The following is an 18232-nucleotide window of genomic DNA, read 5'->3' as shown; positions in this document are numbered from 1 at the left end:
CTAATAGGAATTCTAATTTATATATCCTTTTTAGGCATCACAGTTTTGTGTGAGTCAAGTGTGAGAAGGATAAATATTTATTATTAGGGGCTGATGTATGTGTTTATTAGTTATCTACAATAATGGTAGGATAGTTTTTAGAGGACTATGGATAGTAGAAAAAATATGAAGAGAGAGAGCTCTTTCAAAATTGTACATAGGTTTGAGCTACGTAATTGCAGATAATTGGTGGTAGAGAGGCACCGCGGCATATTGGAAAGACGTATGTTCTGAAATTTAGCAGTCCTGAATTTGAATCTCCAGCTCTGTTTCTTACCAAATTAGAGGCATTCGTCAGGTTATATATTCTCTCCGAGCATTGGTTTCCTCATTTTTGGTATGAAGGCGATAATGTGCAGTCAGAGGCTTTTGTGAAAAGAAGAGACAGTGCTTGGAAAGCACCAAGCCCAGCAAGGAACAGATATCAGGTATTTGGTAACTGGTAATTGTTGTGGGATTATGGTCAGCATTCTGTAGTTTTGTTAGCTGAGTAATTTCCAGTCCCAGTTGTACCTTGTTGCTTCTCGCCCTTATTCCTAGAAGAAGCAGTGTATGGGCTCTCAGAGAAACATTTCTACTGATATTCATATCAAGATTTTAAGCTAATCACCAGGAAATCAATTGGAAGAATACTACATTTGATCTTAGCCAAAAGGTCAAGAAGCGATCAATTGCTTGGAAGAATAAAGCATTAAATAACCAAAGATAAATAAATATTCATATCTCTATTCTCCTTGTCCATTGGTCTCTTTCTCTCCCCAATTTAATGATGTAGATAATAAAAAATTCACTATGGAAGACAAAAGAGAATACACTGAATCTCTTCTTCATTCAACTTTAAAGAGAATTGTAGCTGAAGTGAAATCTATGAATATATTGCCTTTAATATTTGAAAATGAACTACTTAATCCTTGTGTTAATAATACAGATACAAATGTTTGAAACTACTCAGGTTGGTGGTCTCTTTGTGGTTATTTGTTTTACAAATGAAACCTTTTTGTACTTGAAAGTTGATTGCAGAATATTCTCGCATTTTTGGCATACCAGAGAATGTTGGATAATAGTAAGCTCTTTGGTAAATATTGTAAATGATCCTGTTGCATTTATTCCAGTTAGCACACAAATGAGTCTCTTATTTAAAGAGAAACTCTCTGTTGAGCCCACATTTTTTTCCAGTCATGCTCCTTATCTCAATGACTGTTTATAGAAAAATTTCTTGGAAAAGTTGGTCAACACTCAGTGACTCCACTTCCTCTCTTGTTCTTTCCTAAATGCTGTATAATCATGTTTTGACCCTATGTTTCCTTCAAAATATCTCTTGTAGTATCAGCAGTGACCTTCATGTTGCCAAATTAAGTGATTAGTTCTTAGTGTTACCCTACTCGACCTGTCAGCTTCATTTGAAACAGTGATTGCTCTCTCCTACTTAGAAGAACACTTTCTTTATTAGCTTTCAGGATATCAGTTTCTGTTTATATTTATTTCACCACTCCTGTCTTTTCTGTTTCTTTTGCTAGTTTCTCTCCATCTTCCCAAATGAGGGATTGGTCCCGGGACTTCATCTGTTTTCTATTTCTTCTCCTGCCCTAGGTCTCTTATTTAGGATGTCAGTGACTCACCAGTGAAAACCTACATCCTGAATTTTTCCCCCCTTTCCCCGAACTTCAGATTTGTTTATACACCTGCTTAATTGATGTCATCACTCGAAGGACTATTGAGTACACTAGTTTACCTTCTATACCTTTCTCATGCTTTCTCCTTCTTTTGTACCATTCCCCATTTTAGTAACAGGAATTCCGTTCATCTAGTTACTTAGATAAAAAAAAAAAACTTGGGAGACAACCTTGATTTTCATCCTTCACATCCCATCTCTTATAGATTCCCTTCAAAATATATCCAAAATCTGATACTCCTTGCTCTTTGGAGTCGAGTCTAAACCACCATCAGCCGTATCCTGTGTATTTCAACAACCTAGCAGATCTCCTTGCTTCTACAGCTGCCCCTGTGCTCTAGTCTTACCACGCATGTTAGGGTAGGTGCCCTGTGTGTGCTTTCTTCAGAGCTTCCTTTGGATTTCCATCTCATGTAGGAAAGTATCTAAAGGCCTTACAATGCTTCCAAACCTAGAATAATCTGCCCTCCCACCATTTTCTCACTGACCTCATCTCTCCTCCTTTCCTTAGACTCTGCTCCAGCCTCACTAACTTTCTTGTTGTTGCTTAAATAGGGCAAGTCACCAAGCACTTCACCATCTGAGGGCCATACCATATGCTCTTCCCATTGTGTGCAGCTCCCTTTCCTCAAAATTAACTTTGCTTGTGCCCTTATTTCTTTTAAGTTCAAATATCATCTTCTCTTTGAACCTTCCCCGACATCGCATCAGAAAACATCAAATCTCAATTTGACACATCCTGTTCTCCCTATTCTAACTTCTTTTTTCTTCAAGGCACTTATTACTATGTAATATATTAAATATATTACCATTAATGTATATTAATTATTTCTAAATTTTCTGCCTACTCCATTATGATATAAGTTCTTGGAGAGCTTGGACCTTATCTGTATTACTGAATCTCAGTGCCTAGAACAGAACCTTGAAGTAGTAGGAACTCAACAGACATTTCTTGAGAGAATAAATGAAATATAGACTACTGTTTTCATTTGTAAGAAAGAACCTAATTCAAATTTAGGGAATCTGGAGAGATTTTTTAAAAAGAAGTGACTTTAGCCCAGACCTAAAAGATGTGTAGGAGTTAACCAGATGACGAAGAAGAAAAAGAGTGCTCCAGATGGAGGAAATGAGTGTGCTAGAAAGAATGGTGTGCTTGAGGAATTAAGGCAGTTTATTCTAACTGGAGAGTCATTTGTATTTGGGGCAGGGAGTGGGAGTGGGAGAATGGCAGTGGATATGGTTGAAGACAATAAGTACAGAGCAGCTCACCAGGAAGGCTTTATGTGCCATGCTAATATCTTGGGAGTTTTATCTGAGGGAAATGGCTGCCCCTAGGGCTTTAAGGAGAGAAATGACATGCATTTGAGAAAGATCACACCAGCTGCCACGTATAAAATTGATATGGGAGAGAGAAATGGGAGGAGGGAAGACGAGCCAGGAAGCCGGTTTAGAAATCTAGGTGAGAAATCATGGCTCCTGACATGGGAAGTGGCAGTGGGGTTAAAGAGCTGTGGGTGGAGTCTGAGATATTTATGAGCTTACAATGATTGGATGTGAGAATGAAGAAGATGGAGGAATCAGGAATGTTTTATAATATCTAAATGTGTATTTATACTTAAACAGATAGGATGATAGAATTCCCAACCTTTCTTTGCATATCTGAATTTCCAGTAAATTCCTGAGTTAGCTGTAAAATATATTTTTGCAGTATCCTATGCATATTTTCCTTATAAAAGTGTTATAAAATTGTGGAGCAATATTTGCTTATAGAGAATGGATGAATTGTGATTTGTTTGGAATAAAACCCACCCCAGTTTACTGAGCACTTAATTTGTGCCAAGTGTCGTGCTATTAGACTGCAAAAAAAGTATAAGAAATAATAATTTTTCTTAATTTAAATGATAAAAATAGTTGTCTATTTGATCATTTGTATCTTATATATTTCAATATTGCAGAATATAAAGTGGACCTACAAAGTCTAGTCATCTTCCTGGCTCAGCAGTGTTTCTGCAATTTGAAAAAAACACAACAATGTGACTTTCATAATGGCAGGTACCATTTCTTTAGCCCTATGTATCAAGCATTGTGTAAAGTATTTCACATGCATGTTATTTCATTCAGTCTTTATTACAGTCGGATGAGGGTAGGTACTATTATTATTCCTATTTTGTATGGAAATAAAAAACTGAGACTCTGAGAGGGTAAGTAACTTGCCTTATATCACACAGTAAGCAAATGATACAGCCAAGCTAGAATTTCCAGTGTCCTGACTCAGATCCTGCTCTCCCATTGAACCTGTGCCTGTCTTGATTTCCCGGCTTATTAAAAGAAGCCTGGAAACAGTGTGGATTTACCAACAGCTCTTAAGAAAAAGTTTAGAACTTTGCACTCATCCATCAGTTCTTGTAATAAGTGCCCTCTTAATGTTTCTAATTATAACTCACCTCACAATAATACTCAATAATGTATTTTATTGAGTTTTGTGTCCTTCACAGATTTATATGTTCCTTTTAAGTTCCTCAGTTGCTGCTGCAAAGCTAAGCAATACTCATTTCATTTCTTTAATCTGACAAATGTGTAATGTGAAAATCAGCAATAGCATGGAGACCCTTAACTTGCAGTGTTCCCTGTGTTAATTTTTTTAAGTTTCCAACACTTACATTTTCATTGCATTTAATATGCATCATAAAAGTGTCTTTGGCAAGTTCATTACATATGCTCTTTGATTGCAGTTAGAGCCTTTGGAATTGCTGTTGGGCATAGTGGAAATAATTAGCAGTTTAGGTTTATGCTGATTTTAGAACAAATAACTGCATTCGGTTAGTTTCTCAAATAACTTAATTACTGTTAATCAGTGTAGTAATACCATCCTCTATAGCAGTGTAGTTGGGGGGTAACAACTGTCCACTCAGCACATATTTCCCTTCCTCTGGCAAAGAATAAATTAATGTCTTTTACAGCCCAAAGCAGATAAAGATAGGCTTTTGATGTGTCTATAATTTTAAAAAAGAAGTATTTAGTAATTTTACAGAAAATACTAAAGGAAATTGCTGAACTTTTTAGTGACAAATAGCCTATGTAATAAAATTAACTTGAGGTCTTTCTCTTCCTTCCTGCCTTCCTTCCTTCCTTGAAAATAGTTCTTTTGAAAAGTGAAGCAGTTAATAAACTTAAGCAAAGGGAAACTGGAGGCATCTCTCCCAAACAATCAAATTAACAAGAAAGAGAAAAAAGCAACAACTTGTCAATCTGTTGTGTTTGGAGTGAGAGAAGGTGACCTGTGTAGCGGTGCTTAGTTATGGGCAAAGTGTGGAGGTTCTCAATAATGAAGCCATGGGAGGGATATGGAGATGAGCACTGAGCAGGGCTTTGTGAGTTCATGTCTCCCATCTCTACTACCTGCAGATGGGTTCACGTTTTCGGATACAGAAGTATAAACAAATCTTTCTCTTTTTTTAAAAATTTTTTAATTGTTATGTTAATCACCATACATTACATCATTAGTTTTAGATGTAGTGTTCCATGATTCACTGTTTGTGCATAACACCCAGTGCTCCATGCAGAACGTGCCCTCCTTAATACCCATCACCAGGCTAACCCATCCTCCCACCCCCCTCCCCTCTAGAACCCTCAGTTTGTTTCTCAGAGTCCATCGTCTTTCGTGGTTCGTCTCCCCCTCTGATTTCCCCCCCTTCATTCTTCCCCTCCTGCTATCTTCTTCTTTTTTTTTTTCTTAACATATATTGCATTATTAGTTTCAGAGGTACAGATCTGTGATTCAACAGTCTTGCACAATTCACAGTGCTCTTCATAGCACATACCCTCCCCAATGTCTATCACCCAGCCACCCCATCCCTCCCACCCCACCCCCCACTCCAGCAACCCTCAGTTTGTTTCCTAAGATTAAGAATTCCTCATATCAGTGAGGTCATATGATACATGTCTTTCTCTGATTGACTTATTTTGCTCAGCATAACACCCTCTAGTTCCATCCATGTCGTTGCAAATGGCAAGATCTCATTCCTTTTGATGGCTGTGTAATATTCCATTGTATATATATATACCACCTCTTCTTTATCCATTCATCTGTCGATGGACATCTTGGCTCTTTCCACAGTTTGGCTATTGTGGACATTGCTGCTATAAACATCGGGGTGCACGTACCCCTTCGGATCCCTACATTGGTATCTTTGGGGTAAATACCCAGTAGTGCAATTGCTGGGTCGTAGGGTAGCTCTATTTTCAACTTTTTGAAGAACCTCCATACTGTTTTCCAGAATGGCTGCACCAACTTGCATTCCCACCAAGAGTATAGGAGGGTTCCCCTTTCTCCGCATCCCCACTAACATCTGTCATTTCCTGACTTGTTAATATTAGCCGTTCTGACTGGTGTAACAAATCTTTCTTTTTACCTGACAGAAATGATGTCTGCTAACAGTAATGTAGGCAAACTGCACATATATTCTTTGCATGTTATTTTTTTTAAAGATTTTATTTATTTGACGGAGAGAGAGCATAAGCAGGGGGAGTGGCAGGCAGAGGGAGAGGGAGAAGCAGACTCCCCACTGAGCAGGGAGCCCGATGTGGGACTCCATCCCAAAACCCCCGGATCATGACCTGAACTGAAGGCAGACACTTAACCAACTGAGGCACCCAGGCGCCCCTTTGCATATTATTTTTGAAATTTCGTAAAAGCTTCATCAGAAGTTAGATATCTATCAGTAACATTAGTAGCAAATGCTATGCAAATAGCAAATGCTATTTTTATGCCCAAAAAATGAGTTAATATCATTACTGCATTGGAAAACTTCTCTAAGATGAACTATCTTTATACCTTTAAACTTGCCTGGGTATTTGGCTCAACACAGAAATCTAGGCTGAAAAGTATTCTTTAAATTTTTATTTTTACCCTTTTACTGTTTTTTTTTTTTACAACTTTATTGAGATATAATTGATGTTCAGTGAACTGCACATTTTGAAGTTCTGTAATTTGATGGTTTGACATATGTAATATGACACCATCGTGACAAGATAATGAATATACCTATAAACCTCAAAATTTTCCTGGTGTCCATTTGTACTCCGTTCTTTGTTTCATGCCTGTGTTCAGGCAACCACATATTTCCTTTATGTGGCTATAAATTAGTTTTCACTTTCTAGAATTTTAGAAACATGGAATCATACAGTGTATGCTCCTTTTGTTTGGTTCCTTTCACTAAGTGTTATTATCTGGGATTAATATGTTCTGTATCAATAGTTCACTTTTGTTGATGAATAGTGTTTCATTGTACATGTATATACTACCATATATTTATCCCCTTCTTCTGCTGATGACCACTTGATTTGTTGCCAGTTTTTGGCCATTCCAGTAAATCTGGTGTAAACATTCACATGTTTGTGTGGACCTCTGCTTTTGTGTCTCTTCACTAAATCCTGAGGTGTGGAATGGCTGGGCAACTATTTAACTTATTAAGGAACTTAAAAAGACTTCCCAAAGTAGTTCGCTTAATCAGTCGGGGCAGCTATAACAAAGTACTATAGAACTTCTAAACAGACATTTATGTGTCACAGTTCTGGAGGCTAGAAGTCCAAGATCAAGATGCCAGTATGGCTGGGTTCTGGTGACTACCCTCATCTGGGTTGCAGAATGCTTATTTCTCCTTGTATCCTCACATGGTGGAAAGAGTAGGAGAGAGCTGTCCTGGGTCCCTTTTGAGAAGGACACTAATTCCACTCATGAGGGTACTGCTCTCATGACCTAATCATCTCCCCAAAGCCCTACCTCTGAATACCAATACATTGGGGGTTAGGATTTTACCCTATGAATTTTGGAGGAAAACATTCAGTCCATGACAGTAGTTGTACAGTTTTAATTCCCACTGGTAGTGTAGGAAAGTTCTAATTATTGCACATCTTCGTGAGCATTTGTTATAGTCATTCTTTCTAATTTTAGCTTTTCTTGTGTCTGTAATGGTAACTCATTAGATAACCAGTTGATCCAATACCATTTGTTGAAAAAACTTTTATGTCCCCAATGAATTGCATTGACACATTTATTTCATGTCATTTGAACATATATTTGTGGAGCTGTTTGTGAACCTTCTGTTTTATTCTATTAACGATGCATTTATCTCTTTGGCAGTACCCCAATAGATTGATTACTGTTGTTTTATAGTTAGTCATAATATCAGGGAGGGTAAGTCCTTGCACTTTGTTCTTCCGTCTTAAAATATCTTTGGTTATTCTAGATCCCTTGCATTTTTATAAAAATTTTAAAACAACTTATCATTTTCTACACACACAAAAATACTGCTACTGCTGAAATTTTGATTTGGATTGTACTGAATCTGTAGATCAACTTAGTAAAGATGGCCTTTTAAGCAGTATTGAGTCTTATGACACAAAAGCATGATATAGCATTCCATTTATTTAGGTTATCTTTATTTTTGCTCAACAATATTTTTTATTTTTTAATGTATACATCTGGCTATCTTCTGTTTGATTTGATCATAAATACTTTAGTGGTTTTTGTTGTTACTGTGTGTGGAATTGATTTTTAAATTTCATTTCTCAATTTTTTTGTCCTAATGTACAAAGATCCAATTGGTTTTTAATATATTAAACTTGTATTCCATGACCTTGCTAAATTCACTTAATTACTTTTAGTAGTTGTTCTGTGGATTCTCTCTTAATTTCCTCATAAATAATCATATCATCTCTAAGCAGAGACAGTTTTATTTTTTCTTTTCATTATCTATATGCTTTTAATTTTACTTTTGTATTACTTTTGTTCTAACCTCCAGTACAATGTTGAATAGAAGTGGTAATAATACATGTCCTTGCCTCATTCCCAATCTTAAGGTGAAAGTAACCAGACTTTCACCATTAAGTATGACACTAGTGTAGGATTTTTTTTAAAATGCTTTTCATCAGTTTGAGGATGTTACCTACTATTATTAATGCATCTTGCATTTTCTCAAATGCTTTTTCTGCATGTATTGAAATAAGAGTATTTTTTTCTTACTATATCAGCTGTTAAATTACATAGATTGGTATTTGAATATTAAACCAAGATTGTAGCATAAAGCCTACTTGGTTATAGTATATTATCCTTTAACAAAATAATTTGGATTCTAGTTACTAACATTTTGTGTGGAATTTTTACATCTATATGAATCAGGAAAATTGGTTTGTAGTGTTTTTTTTTTTTTTGGTTTTGATATCAGGTTAATCCTATACTCATAAATGAGTTGGGAAATATTTCCTTTTCTATAATGTGTGTGTGTGTGTGTGTGTGTGTGTGTAGAATTGGTATTATTTCTTCTTTAAATGTTTGGTAGACTGATCTGGGTCTGGAGATTTTCCTTGTTGGTAGATTTTAACTATAAATCAATATTTTTAATAGATACTGGGCTATTGAGATTTTCTAATTTTTTTTTCTTGAGCGAGCTTTGGTAGTTTATATTTTGCAAAGAATTTATCCATTTCACCTAAACAAATTTATTTAGAGAGAGTTGTTGATAATATTCCTTTATTTAATGTGATCTTTAATATAATGAGGTTTAAATCAATCACCTTGTTACTTGTTATTTGTTTTTTAATTTTCCTGTCTTTTCTCCCCCACTGGCCAACCTTTTCTTCTTTTCTGCCTTTTTTTTTTTTGACTAATTGATGATTTTTATGATTCTATTTTATCTCCTTTGTTGTCTTAATAGATACAATCCTTACTATACTATTGCAAAGTTACTTTATAGTTTGTAGCACACATCTAAAACTTATCATTGTCTACCTTCGGGTAATAGTTATGTCACTTCACATATACTGTAAGAACGTTACAATAGTATTTTTCTATTTTTCCATTTTGGCAGTTGTGCTATTGTTGTCATATGTTTCACTGATATATAAATGCTGTAAAGCCCTCACTACATTCTTTTTTTTTTTATTATGTTATGTTAATCGCCATACATTACATCATTAGTTTTTGATGTAGTGTTCCATGATTCATTGTTTGCGTATAACACCCAATGCTCCATGCAGAACGTGCCCTCTTTGATACCCATCACCAGGCTAACCCATCCCCCCACCCTTCTCCCCTCTAGAACCCTCAGTTTGTTTCTCAGAGTCCATAGTCTCTCATGGTTCGTCTCCCCCTCTAATTCCCCCCCTTCATTCTTCCCCTCCTGCTATCTTCTTCTTTTTTTTTCTTCTTACTATATATTGCATTATTAGTTTCAGAGGTACAGATCTGTGATTCAACAGTCTTGCACAATTCACAGTGCTCACCATAGCACATACCCTCCCCAATGTCTATCACCCAGCCACCCCATCCCTCCCACCCCCCACCACTCCAGCAACCCTCAGTTTGTTTCCTGAGATTGAGAATTCCTCATATCAGTGAGGTCATATGATACATGTCTTTCTCTGATTGACTTATTTTGCTCAGCATAACACCCTCCAGTTCCATCCATGTCATTGCAAATGGCAAGATCTCATTCCTTTTGATGGCTGCATAACATTCCATTGTATATATATACCACATCTTCTTTATCCATTCATCTGTGGATGGACATTTTGGCTCTTTCCACAGTTTGGCTATTGTGGACATTGCTGCTATAAACATCGGGGTGCACGTACCCCTTCGGATCCCTACATTTGTATCTTTGGGGTAAATACCCAGTAGTGCAATTGCTGGATCGTATGGTAGCTCTGTTTTCAACTTTTTGAGGAACCTCCACAGTGTTTTCCAGAATGGCTGCACCAACTTGCATTCCCACCAAGAGTATAGGAGGGTTCCCCTTTCTCCGCATCCCCCAACATCTGTCCTTTCCTGACTTGTTAATTTTAGCCATTCTGACTGGTGTGAGGTGGTATCTCATTGAGGTTTTGCTTTGGATTTCCCTGATGCTGAGCGATGTTGAGCACTTTTTCATGTGTCTGTTGGCCCTTTGGATGTCTTCTTTGGAAAAATGTCTGTTCATGTCTTCTGCCCATTTCTTTCTTTCTTTTTTTTTTTTTTAAATGTTTTATTTATTTATTCATGAGAGTCAGAGAGAGAGAGAGAGAGAGAGGCAGAGGCAGAGGGAGAAGCAGGCTCCCCGCCTAGCAGGGAGCCCGATGCGGGACTCGATCCCAGGACCCCAGGATCATGACCTGAGCCGAAGGCAGACGCTTAACCATCTGAGCCACCCAGGCACCGCTTCTGCCCATTTCTTGATTGGATCATTTGTTCTTTGGGTGTTGAGTTTAAGAAGTTCTTTATAGATTTTGGATACTAGCCCTTTATCTGATATGTCATTTGCAAATATCTTCTCCCATTCTCTCAGTTGTCTTTTGGTTTTGTTGACTGTTTCCTTTGCTGTGCAAAAGCTTTTTATCTTGATGAGGCCCCAGTAGTTCATTTTTGCCCTTGCTTCCCTTGCCTTTGGCGATGTTTCTAGGAAGAAGTTGCTGCAGCTGAGGTCGAAGAGGTTGCTGCCTGTGTTCTCCTTTAGGATGTTGATGGACTCCTGTCTCACATTTAGGTCTTTCAACCATTTGGAGTCTATTTTTGTGTGTGGTGTAAGGAAGTGGTCCAGTTTCATTCTTCTGCATGTGGCTGTCCAATTTTCCCAACACCATTTGTTGAAGAGACTGTCTTTTTTTTCCATTGGACATTCTTTCCTGCTTTGTCAAAGATGAGTTGACCATAGAGTTGAGGGTCCATTTCTGGGCTTTCTATTCTGTTCCACTGATCGATGTGTCTGTTTTTGTGCCAGTACCATACTGTCTTGATGATGACAGCTTTGTAATAGAGCTTGAAGTCCGGAATTGTGATGCCATCAGCTTTGCTTTTCTTTTTCAACATTCCTCTGGCTATTTGGGGTCTTTTCTGGTTCCATACAAATTTTAGGATTATTTTCTCCATTTCTTTGAAAAAAGTGGATGGTATTTTGATAGGGATTGCATTGAATGTGTAGATTGCTCTAGGTACCATTGACATCTTCACAATATTTGTTCTTCCAATCCATGAGCATGGAATGTTTTTCCATTTCTTTGTGTCTTCCTCAATTTTTTTCGTGAGTATTTTATAGCTTTCTGAGTACAGATTCTTTGCCTCTTTGGTTAGATTTATTCCTAGGTATCTTATGGTTTTGGGTGCAATTGTAAATGGGATCGACGCCTTAATTTCTCTTTCTTTTGTCTTGTTGTTGGTGTATAGGAATGCCACTGATTTGTGTACATTGATTTTATATCCTGCCACTTGACTGAATTCCTGTATGAGTTCTAGCAGTTTTGGGGTGGAGTCTTTGGGATTTTCCACATAAAGTATCATATCATCTGCAAAGAGTGAGAGTTTGACTTCTTTGCCGATTTGGATGCCTTTGATTTCTTTTTGTTGTCTGATTGCTGTGGCTAGGACTTCTAATACTATGTTGAATAGCAGTGGTGATAGTGGACATCCCTGCCGTGTTCCTGATCTTAGGGGGAAAGCTCTCAGTTTTTCCCCATTGAGAATGATATTCGCTGTGGATTTTTCATAGATGGCTTTTATGATATTGAGGTATGTACCCTCTGTCCCTATACTTTGAAGAATTTTGATCAAGAAAGGATGCTGTACTTTGTCAAATGCTTTTTCTGTACCTATTGAGAGGATCATATGGTTCTTGTTCTTTCTTTTATTAATGTATTGTATCACATTGATTGATTTTCGGATGTTGAACCAACCTTGCAGCCCAGGGATAAATCCCACCTGGTCGTGGTGAATAATCCTTTTAATGTACTGTTGGATCCTATTGGCTAGTATTTTGGTGAGAATTTTTGCATCCATGTTCATCAAGGATATTGGTCTGTAATTCTTTTTGATGGGGTCTTTGTCTGGTTTTGGGATCCAGGTAATGGTGGCCTCATAAAACGAGTTTAGAAGTTTTTCTTCCATTTCTATTTTTTGGAACAGTTTCAGAAGGATAGGTATTAATTCTTCTTTAAATGTTTGGTAGAATTCCCCTGGGAAGCCATCTGGCCCTGGGCTTTTGTTTGTTGGGAGATTTTTAATGACTGCTTCAATTTCCTTAGTGGTTATAGGTCTGTTCCGGTTTTCTATTTCTTCCTGGTTCAGTTTTGGTAGTTTATACATCTCTGGGAATGCATCCATTTCTTCCCGGTTATGTAATTTGCTGGCATATAGTTGCTCATAATATGTTCTTATAATTGTTTGTATTTCTTTGGTGTTGGTTGTGATCTCTCCTCTTTCATTCATGATTTTATTTATTTGGGTCCTTTCTCTTTTCTTTTTGATAAGTCTGGCCAGGGGCTTATCAATCTTGTTAATTCTTTCAAAGAACCAGCTCCTAGTTTTGTTGATCTGTTCTACTGTTCATTTGGTTTCTATTTCATTGATTTCTGCTCTGATCTTTATTATTTCTCTTCTCCTGCCGGGTTTAGGCTTTATTTGCTGTTCTTTCTCCAGCTCCTTTAGGTGTAGGGTTAGGTTGTGTATTTGAGACCTTTCTTGTTTCTTGAGAAAGGCTTGTATTGCTATATACTTTCCTCTTAGGACTGCCTTTGCTGCATCCCAAAGATTTTGAACAGTTGTGTTTTCATTTTCATTGGTTTCCATGAATTTTTTTAAAATTCTTCTTTAATTTCCTGGTTGACCCATTCATTCTTTAGTAGGATGCTCTTTGGCCTCTATGTATTTGAGTTCTTTCCGACTTTCCTCTTGTGATTGAGTTCTAGTTTCAAAGCATTGTGGTCTAAAAATATGCAGGGAATGATCCCAGTCTTTTGGTGCCAGTTGAGACCTGATTTGTGACCTAGGATGTGATCTATTCTGGAGAATGTTTCAAGGGCACTAGAGAAGGATGTGTATTCTGTTGCTTTGGGATGGAATGTTCTGAATATATCTGTGAAGTCCATTTGGTCCAGTGTGTCATTTAAAGTCTTTATTTCCTTGTTGATCTTTTGCTTAGTTGATCTGTCCATTACAGTGAGGGGGGTGTTAAAGTCCCCCATATTATTGTATTGTTGTCAATGTGTTTCTTTGCTTTTGTTATTAATTGGCTTATATAAATGGCTGCTCCCATGTTAGTGGCATAGATATTTACAATTGTTAGATCTCCTTGTTGGATAGACCCTTTAATTAGGATATAGTGTCCTTCCTCATCTCTTATTAGTCTTTGGTTTAAAATCTAATTTGTCTGATATAAGGATTGCCACCCCAGCTTTCTTTTGGTGTCCATTAGCATGGTAAATGGTTTTCCATCCCCTCACTTTCCATCTGGGGGTGTCTTTGGATCTAAAATGAGTCTCTTGCAGACAGCATATCGATGGGACTTGTTTTTTTATCCAATCTGATAGCCTGTGTCTTTTGATTGGGGATTTAGCCCTTTTACATTCAGGGTAACTATTGAAAGATATCAATAGTGCCATTGTATTGCCTGTAAGGTGACTGTTACTGTACATTGTCTGTGTTCCTTTCTGGTCTCTGTTACTTTTAGGCTCTCTCTTTGCTTAGAGGACCCCTTTCAATATTTCTTGTAGGGCTGGTTTTGTGTTTGCAAATTCCTTTAGTTTTTGTTAGTCCTGGAAGCTTTTTATCTCTTCTTCTGTTTTCAATGACAGCCTAGCTGGATATAGTATTCTTGGCTGCATATTTTTCTCATTTAGTGCTCTGAATATATCCTGCCAGTCCTTTCTGGCCTGCCAGGTCTCTGTGGATCGGTCTGTTGCCAGTCTAATGTTTCTACCATTGTAGATTACAGATCTCTTCTCCCGAGCTGCTGTCAGGATTTTCTCTTTGTCTCTGAGACTCGTAAGTTTTACTATTAGATGTTGGGGTGTTGACCTATTTTTATTGATTTTGAGGGGGGCTCTCTGTGCCTCCTGGATTTTGATGCCTGTTTCCTTCCCCACATTAGGGAAGTTCTCTGCTCTCATTTGCTCCAATATACCTTCTGCCCCTCTCTCTCTTTCTTCTTCTTCTGGGATCCCAATTATTCTAATATTGTTTTGTCTTATGGTATCACTCATCTCTCGAATTCTGCCCTCTTGATCCAGTAGTTGTTTATCTCTCTTTTTCTCAGCTTCTTTATTTTCCATCATTTGGTCTTCTATCTCACTGATTCTTTCTTCTGCCTCATTTATCCTAGCAGTTAGAGCCTCCATTTTTGATTGCACCTCATTAAAAGCCTTTTTGATTTCGAAAGCCCTCACTACATTCTTACTGTTTTTGTTTAAATAATTTTCTTTTAAAAATATTTAAATAACAGTAGGAAAAATCTTATATATGCTTACAAAATTCCCGCTTCTGGTGTGTTTACGTTCCTTTGTGTAATTACACATTTTCATCCGATAAAATTTTCTGTGCTTAAGGGCTTCATTTAACATTTGTTACAGTGCAAGTCTGTTGCAAATGAATTATTTCAGTGTTTGTATGTCTGAATGAAAAGATATTTATTTCATCTCCTTTTTGAGGGATAGTTTGGGCATAACATTCTAGGTTGACAGTACTAAAATACTTTGAAGTATTTCTTAGAATACTTTAGAGATACTGCACTGTTCCTGATAAGAGATCTGTTGTTATTCGTATCTTTGTTCTTCTCTGTGTAATGTGTCTTTTTCTCCTAGTGCTTTTAAGATTTTCTCTTTATCACTGTTTTTGAGCAATTAGGTCATGATGCATCCTTATGTAGTTTTCTTCATGTTTCTTGTGCTTAGGTTTTGTTCAGCTTTACTTGTTTACTTATTGTCAAGTTTGGAGATTTTTAAGCCACTATTTCTTTAAATATCTTTTTTGTCCTCTTTCCCCCTTCTTTAAAGACTCTAATTGTGCATATAATATGTCACTTCATATTGTCCCACAGGTCACTGATGCTCTGTTCATTTTTGTTTATAAGTCTTTTAAAAAACTTTTTCTGGTTCTCATTTGGGATTATTTTTTAAATTTTTAGTTTTTAATTGAAGTATAGTTGACATACATGTTATAAAAGTTTCAACTCTACAGAATAATAATTTGACAATTGTATACATTACATAGTGTTCACCATGATAAGTGCAGTTTACCATCTGTCACCATGCAATGTTATTATAGTGTTATTGATTGTATTCCCTATGCTGTACTTTTCATCCCATGACTATTTTATAACTGATATGTTGTACCCCTTAGTCTCCTTTACCTGTTTCTTCCACCCCCCCCATTCACTTCCCTCTGGCATCTATAATTTTTTACCCTGTATTTATGAATCTTTAAAAATATGGAATGCTTCATGAGTTTACTTGTCATCTTTGTGCAAGGGCTCTGCTAATCTTTTCTCTGTTGTTCTAGTTTTAGTATGTGTGCTATCACAGTGAGTACTGAGATCTTTATGTTGCTCTATCTTCTGGTTCACTAATATTTTCTTCTACAGTGTGTAATCTGCTCTTAATCCTATCAAGTGCATATCTCCTCTCAGATGTCTTAGTTTTATCTCATCTCATTAATCTCATTGTAGTTTTAATCATAAATTCAGTATGGTCTTTTTTATGCCTTCAAGGTTTTTCTTAACATGTTTAGTCTTCTGGCTTTTTGAGCACATGGAATGCAGTTATAATATCCATTTTAATGTTCTGGTCTGCTAATTCCATCATCTGTGTCAGCACTGAGTCAGTTTTGATTGATTGGGGTTTTTTTTTTTTTTTTTTTTTTGCTCATTTTGTGTAGTTTTTTTTCTCATTTCTTCTTATGCCTGCTAATTTCTTTTTCTTTTTTTTTTAATCTTTATCAAAATCTTTAGAACTCCTTTATTTTCCATTTATATATATATATATATATATATTTTTTTTTTTTTTTTTTTAAAGATTTTATTCATTTATTTGTCAGAAAGAGAGAGAGCACAATCAGGGGGAGTGCCAGGCAGAGGGAGAAGCAGGCTCCCTGCTGAGCAAGGAGCCTGATGCGGGGCTCGATCCCAGGACCCCGGGATTGTGACCTGAGCCAAAGACAGACACTTAATCTATTGAGCCACCCAGGCATCCCTATGCCTGTTAATTTTTTTTTTTTTAAATTTTATTTATTTATTTGAGAAAGAGAGAGAGCACACGTAAGTAGACTGGCAGGCAGAGGGAGAGGGAGAAGCAGGCTCCCTGCTGAGCAGAGAGCCCAATGTGGGGCTCCATCCCAGGACCCTGGGATCATGACCTGAGCTGGAGGCAGACGCTTAACCAACTGAGCCACCCAGGCGCCCCACCTGTTAATTTCTGACTGGATACCAGACATTGCGATTTTTTACCTTCTTGAGTGTTTGGTCATTTTATATTCTTATAGTTGAATTTTATTCTGGAATGTGGTTAAATTATTTGGGTAAAGTTTGATTCTTTGATCTTGTCTTTAATATTTATTGGGCAGTACTTGCATAACATTTAGCCTAGGGATAATTATTTTCTACATCTGAGGCAAGACTGTTCTCAATCTTCTATCCAATGCCCCCACGAATTATGAGGTTTTCCAGTCTGGCTCTTGGTAACAGGTTTTATTCTCAGTCTTTTGTGAGTGTCTATTCTTGTTTCCTCTAATCTGTCAGTTGTATTTTTTCCATTTACCCTCTGGTAGTCCCATCACATGCAAACTCTGCTTAATACTGAATAGAATCTTCATGAAAATCTGTGGAGTTTTCTGTGTTTATACTTCTTCTCTTTAATACTCTGCTCTTTGAAATTTAGTGTCTTTGTTTTCCTGGTGTATCAGACTTGTCTCCTCATCTCCGGAATTGTTCTAGGCCCACCCCAGATTCTGTTCTCTGTGATTCAGCCTGGAAACTCAAGGAAATCAATAGGGACAATCACAGACAGATTCGTTCCTCATGTCTTCTTTGTAGCCCAGTGTTCAATGTCTTTAAAACCTTTGTTTCATATATTTTGTTCAGGGTCTTATCTTTTTAGTTTATACTGTAAATTCAGGCCTTTTACTTCATTTTGGTCAGATTGGAAGTCACAGATTCACTGAAAATATAGGCATCAAGTTGTTTTATAGATTTTGATTATATATAGGTTTTCTGTTAGTAGAAGTGACGTTATATATTCTAAGTAGTAAAGTAATTCATGATTATAAGTCTAACTAGGAATTGTTCATGAGGGAAGAGATCTATATGAAAAATAGCATGAAAGAGTTAGATAGTTTGTTAGTATTGATTATTGCATCTTGTGAGTGTGTATCTGTATCTATATATTACATCTTTACCCATAATTGCTTGCTGTTTTAAATGAGAATTTTGATGTGAACAAAATACTTTTGTACATTGAAGCCCATATAACTTTCAACAGTATAAATTTGTTATTTCTTTGAACAGAAAAAGCTGCAAAATTAGGAAACATGTTAGATATGGTTTTCCTATGAAAATTAGTGATAACACCTGACTTAATTCAAAACTTTAAGATAGTAACATTGTGAAAGGACAAAGGACTAAGTTGATTTTTCAATATTTAACAGAAATCTTTTTGGGCTAAAAATTGGAATATATCATAGGTGTGGTAATAAACAGTATAAACTGTAGGGATTCCTCATGCTCA

At 36.7% G+C, this 18232-nt stretch overlaps 1 non-coding gene across 1 annotated transcript; it reads right to left on the bottom strand.

Annotated features, from left to right (window-relative positions):
• Nucleotides 1-15936: 15936 nt before the first annotated feature.
• Nucleotides 15937-16043, bottom strand: LOC116645344. Its single transcript, XR_004301944.1, has one exon. It is a non-coding gene; the product is annotated as a U6 spliceosomal RNA (small nuclear RNA).
• Nucleotides 16044-18232: the final 2189 nt, after the last annotated feature.

The sequence above is a fragment of the Phoca vitulina genome, unplaced genomic scaffold, assembly GCF_004348235.1.
Source record: "Phoca vitulina isolate PV1807 unplaced genomic scaffold, GSC_HSeal_1.0 scaffold32, whole genome shotgun sequence".
Lineage (NCBI taxonomy): Eukaryota > Metazoa > Chordata > Mammalia > Carnivora > Phocidae > Phoca > Phoca vitulina.
This window is presented reverse-complemented; position numbering and strand designations above follow the sequence as displayed.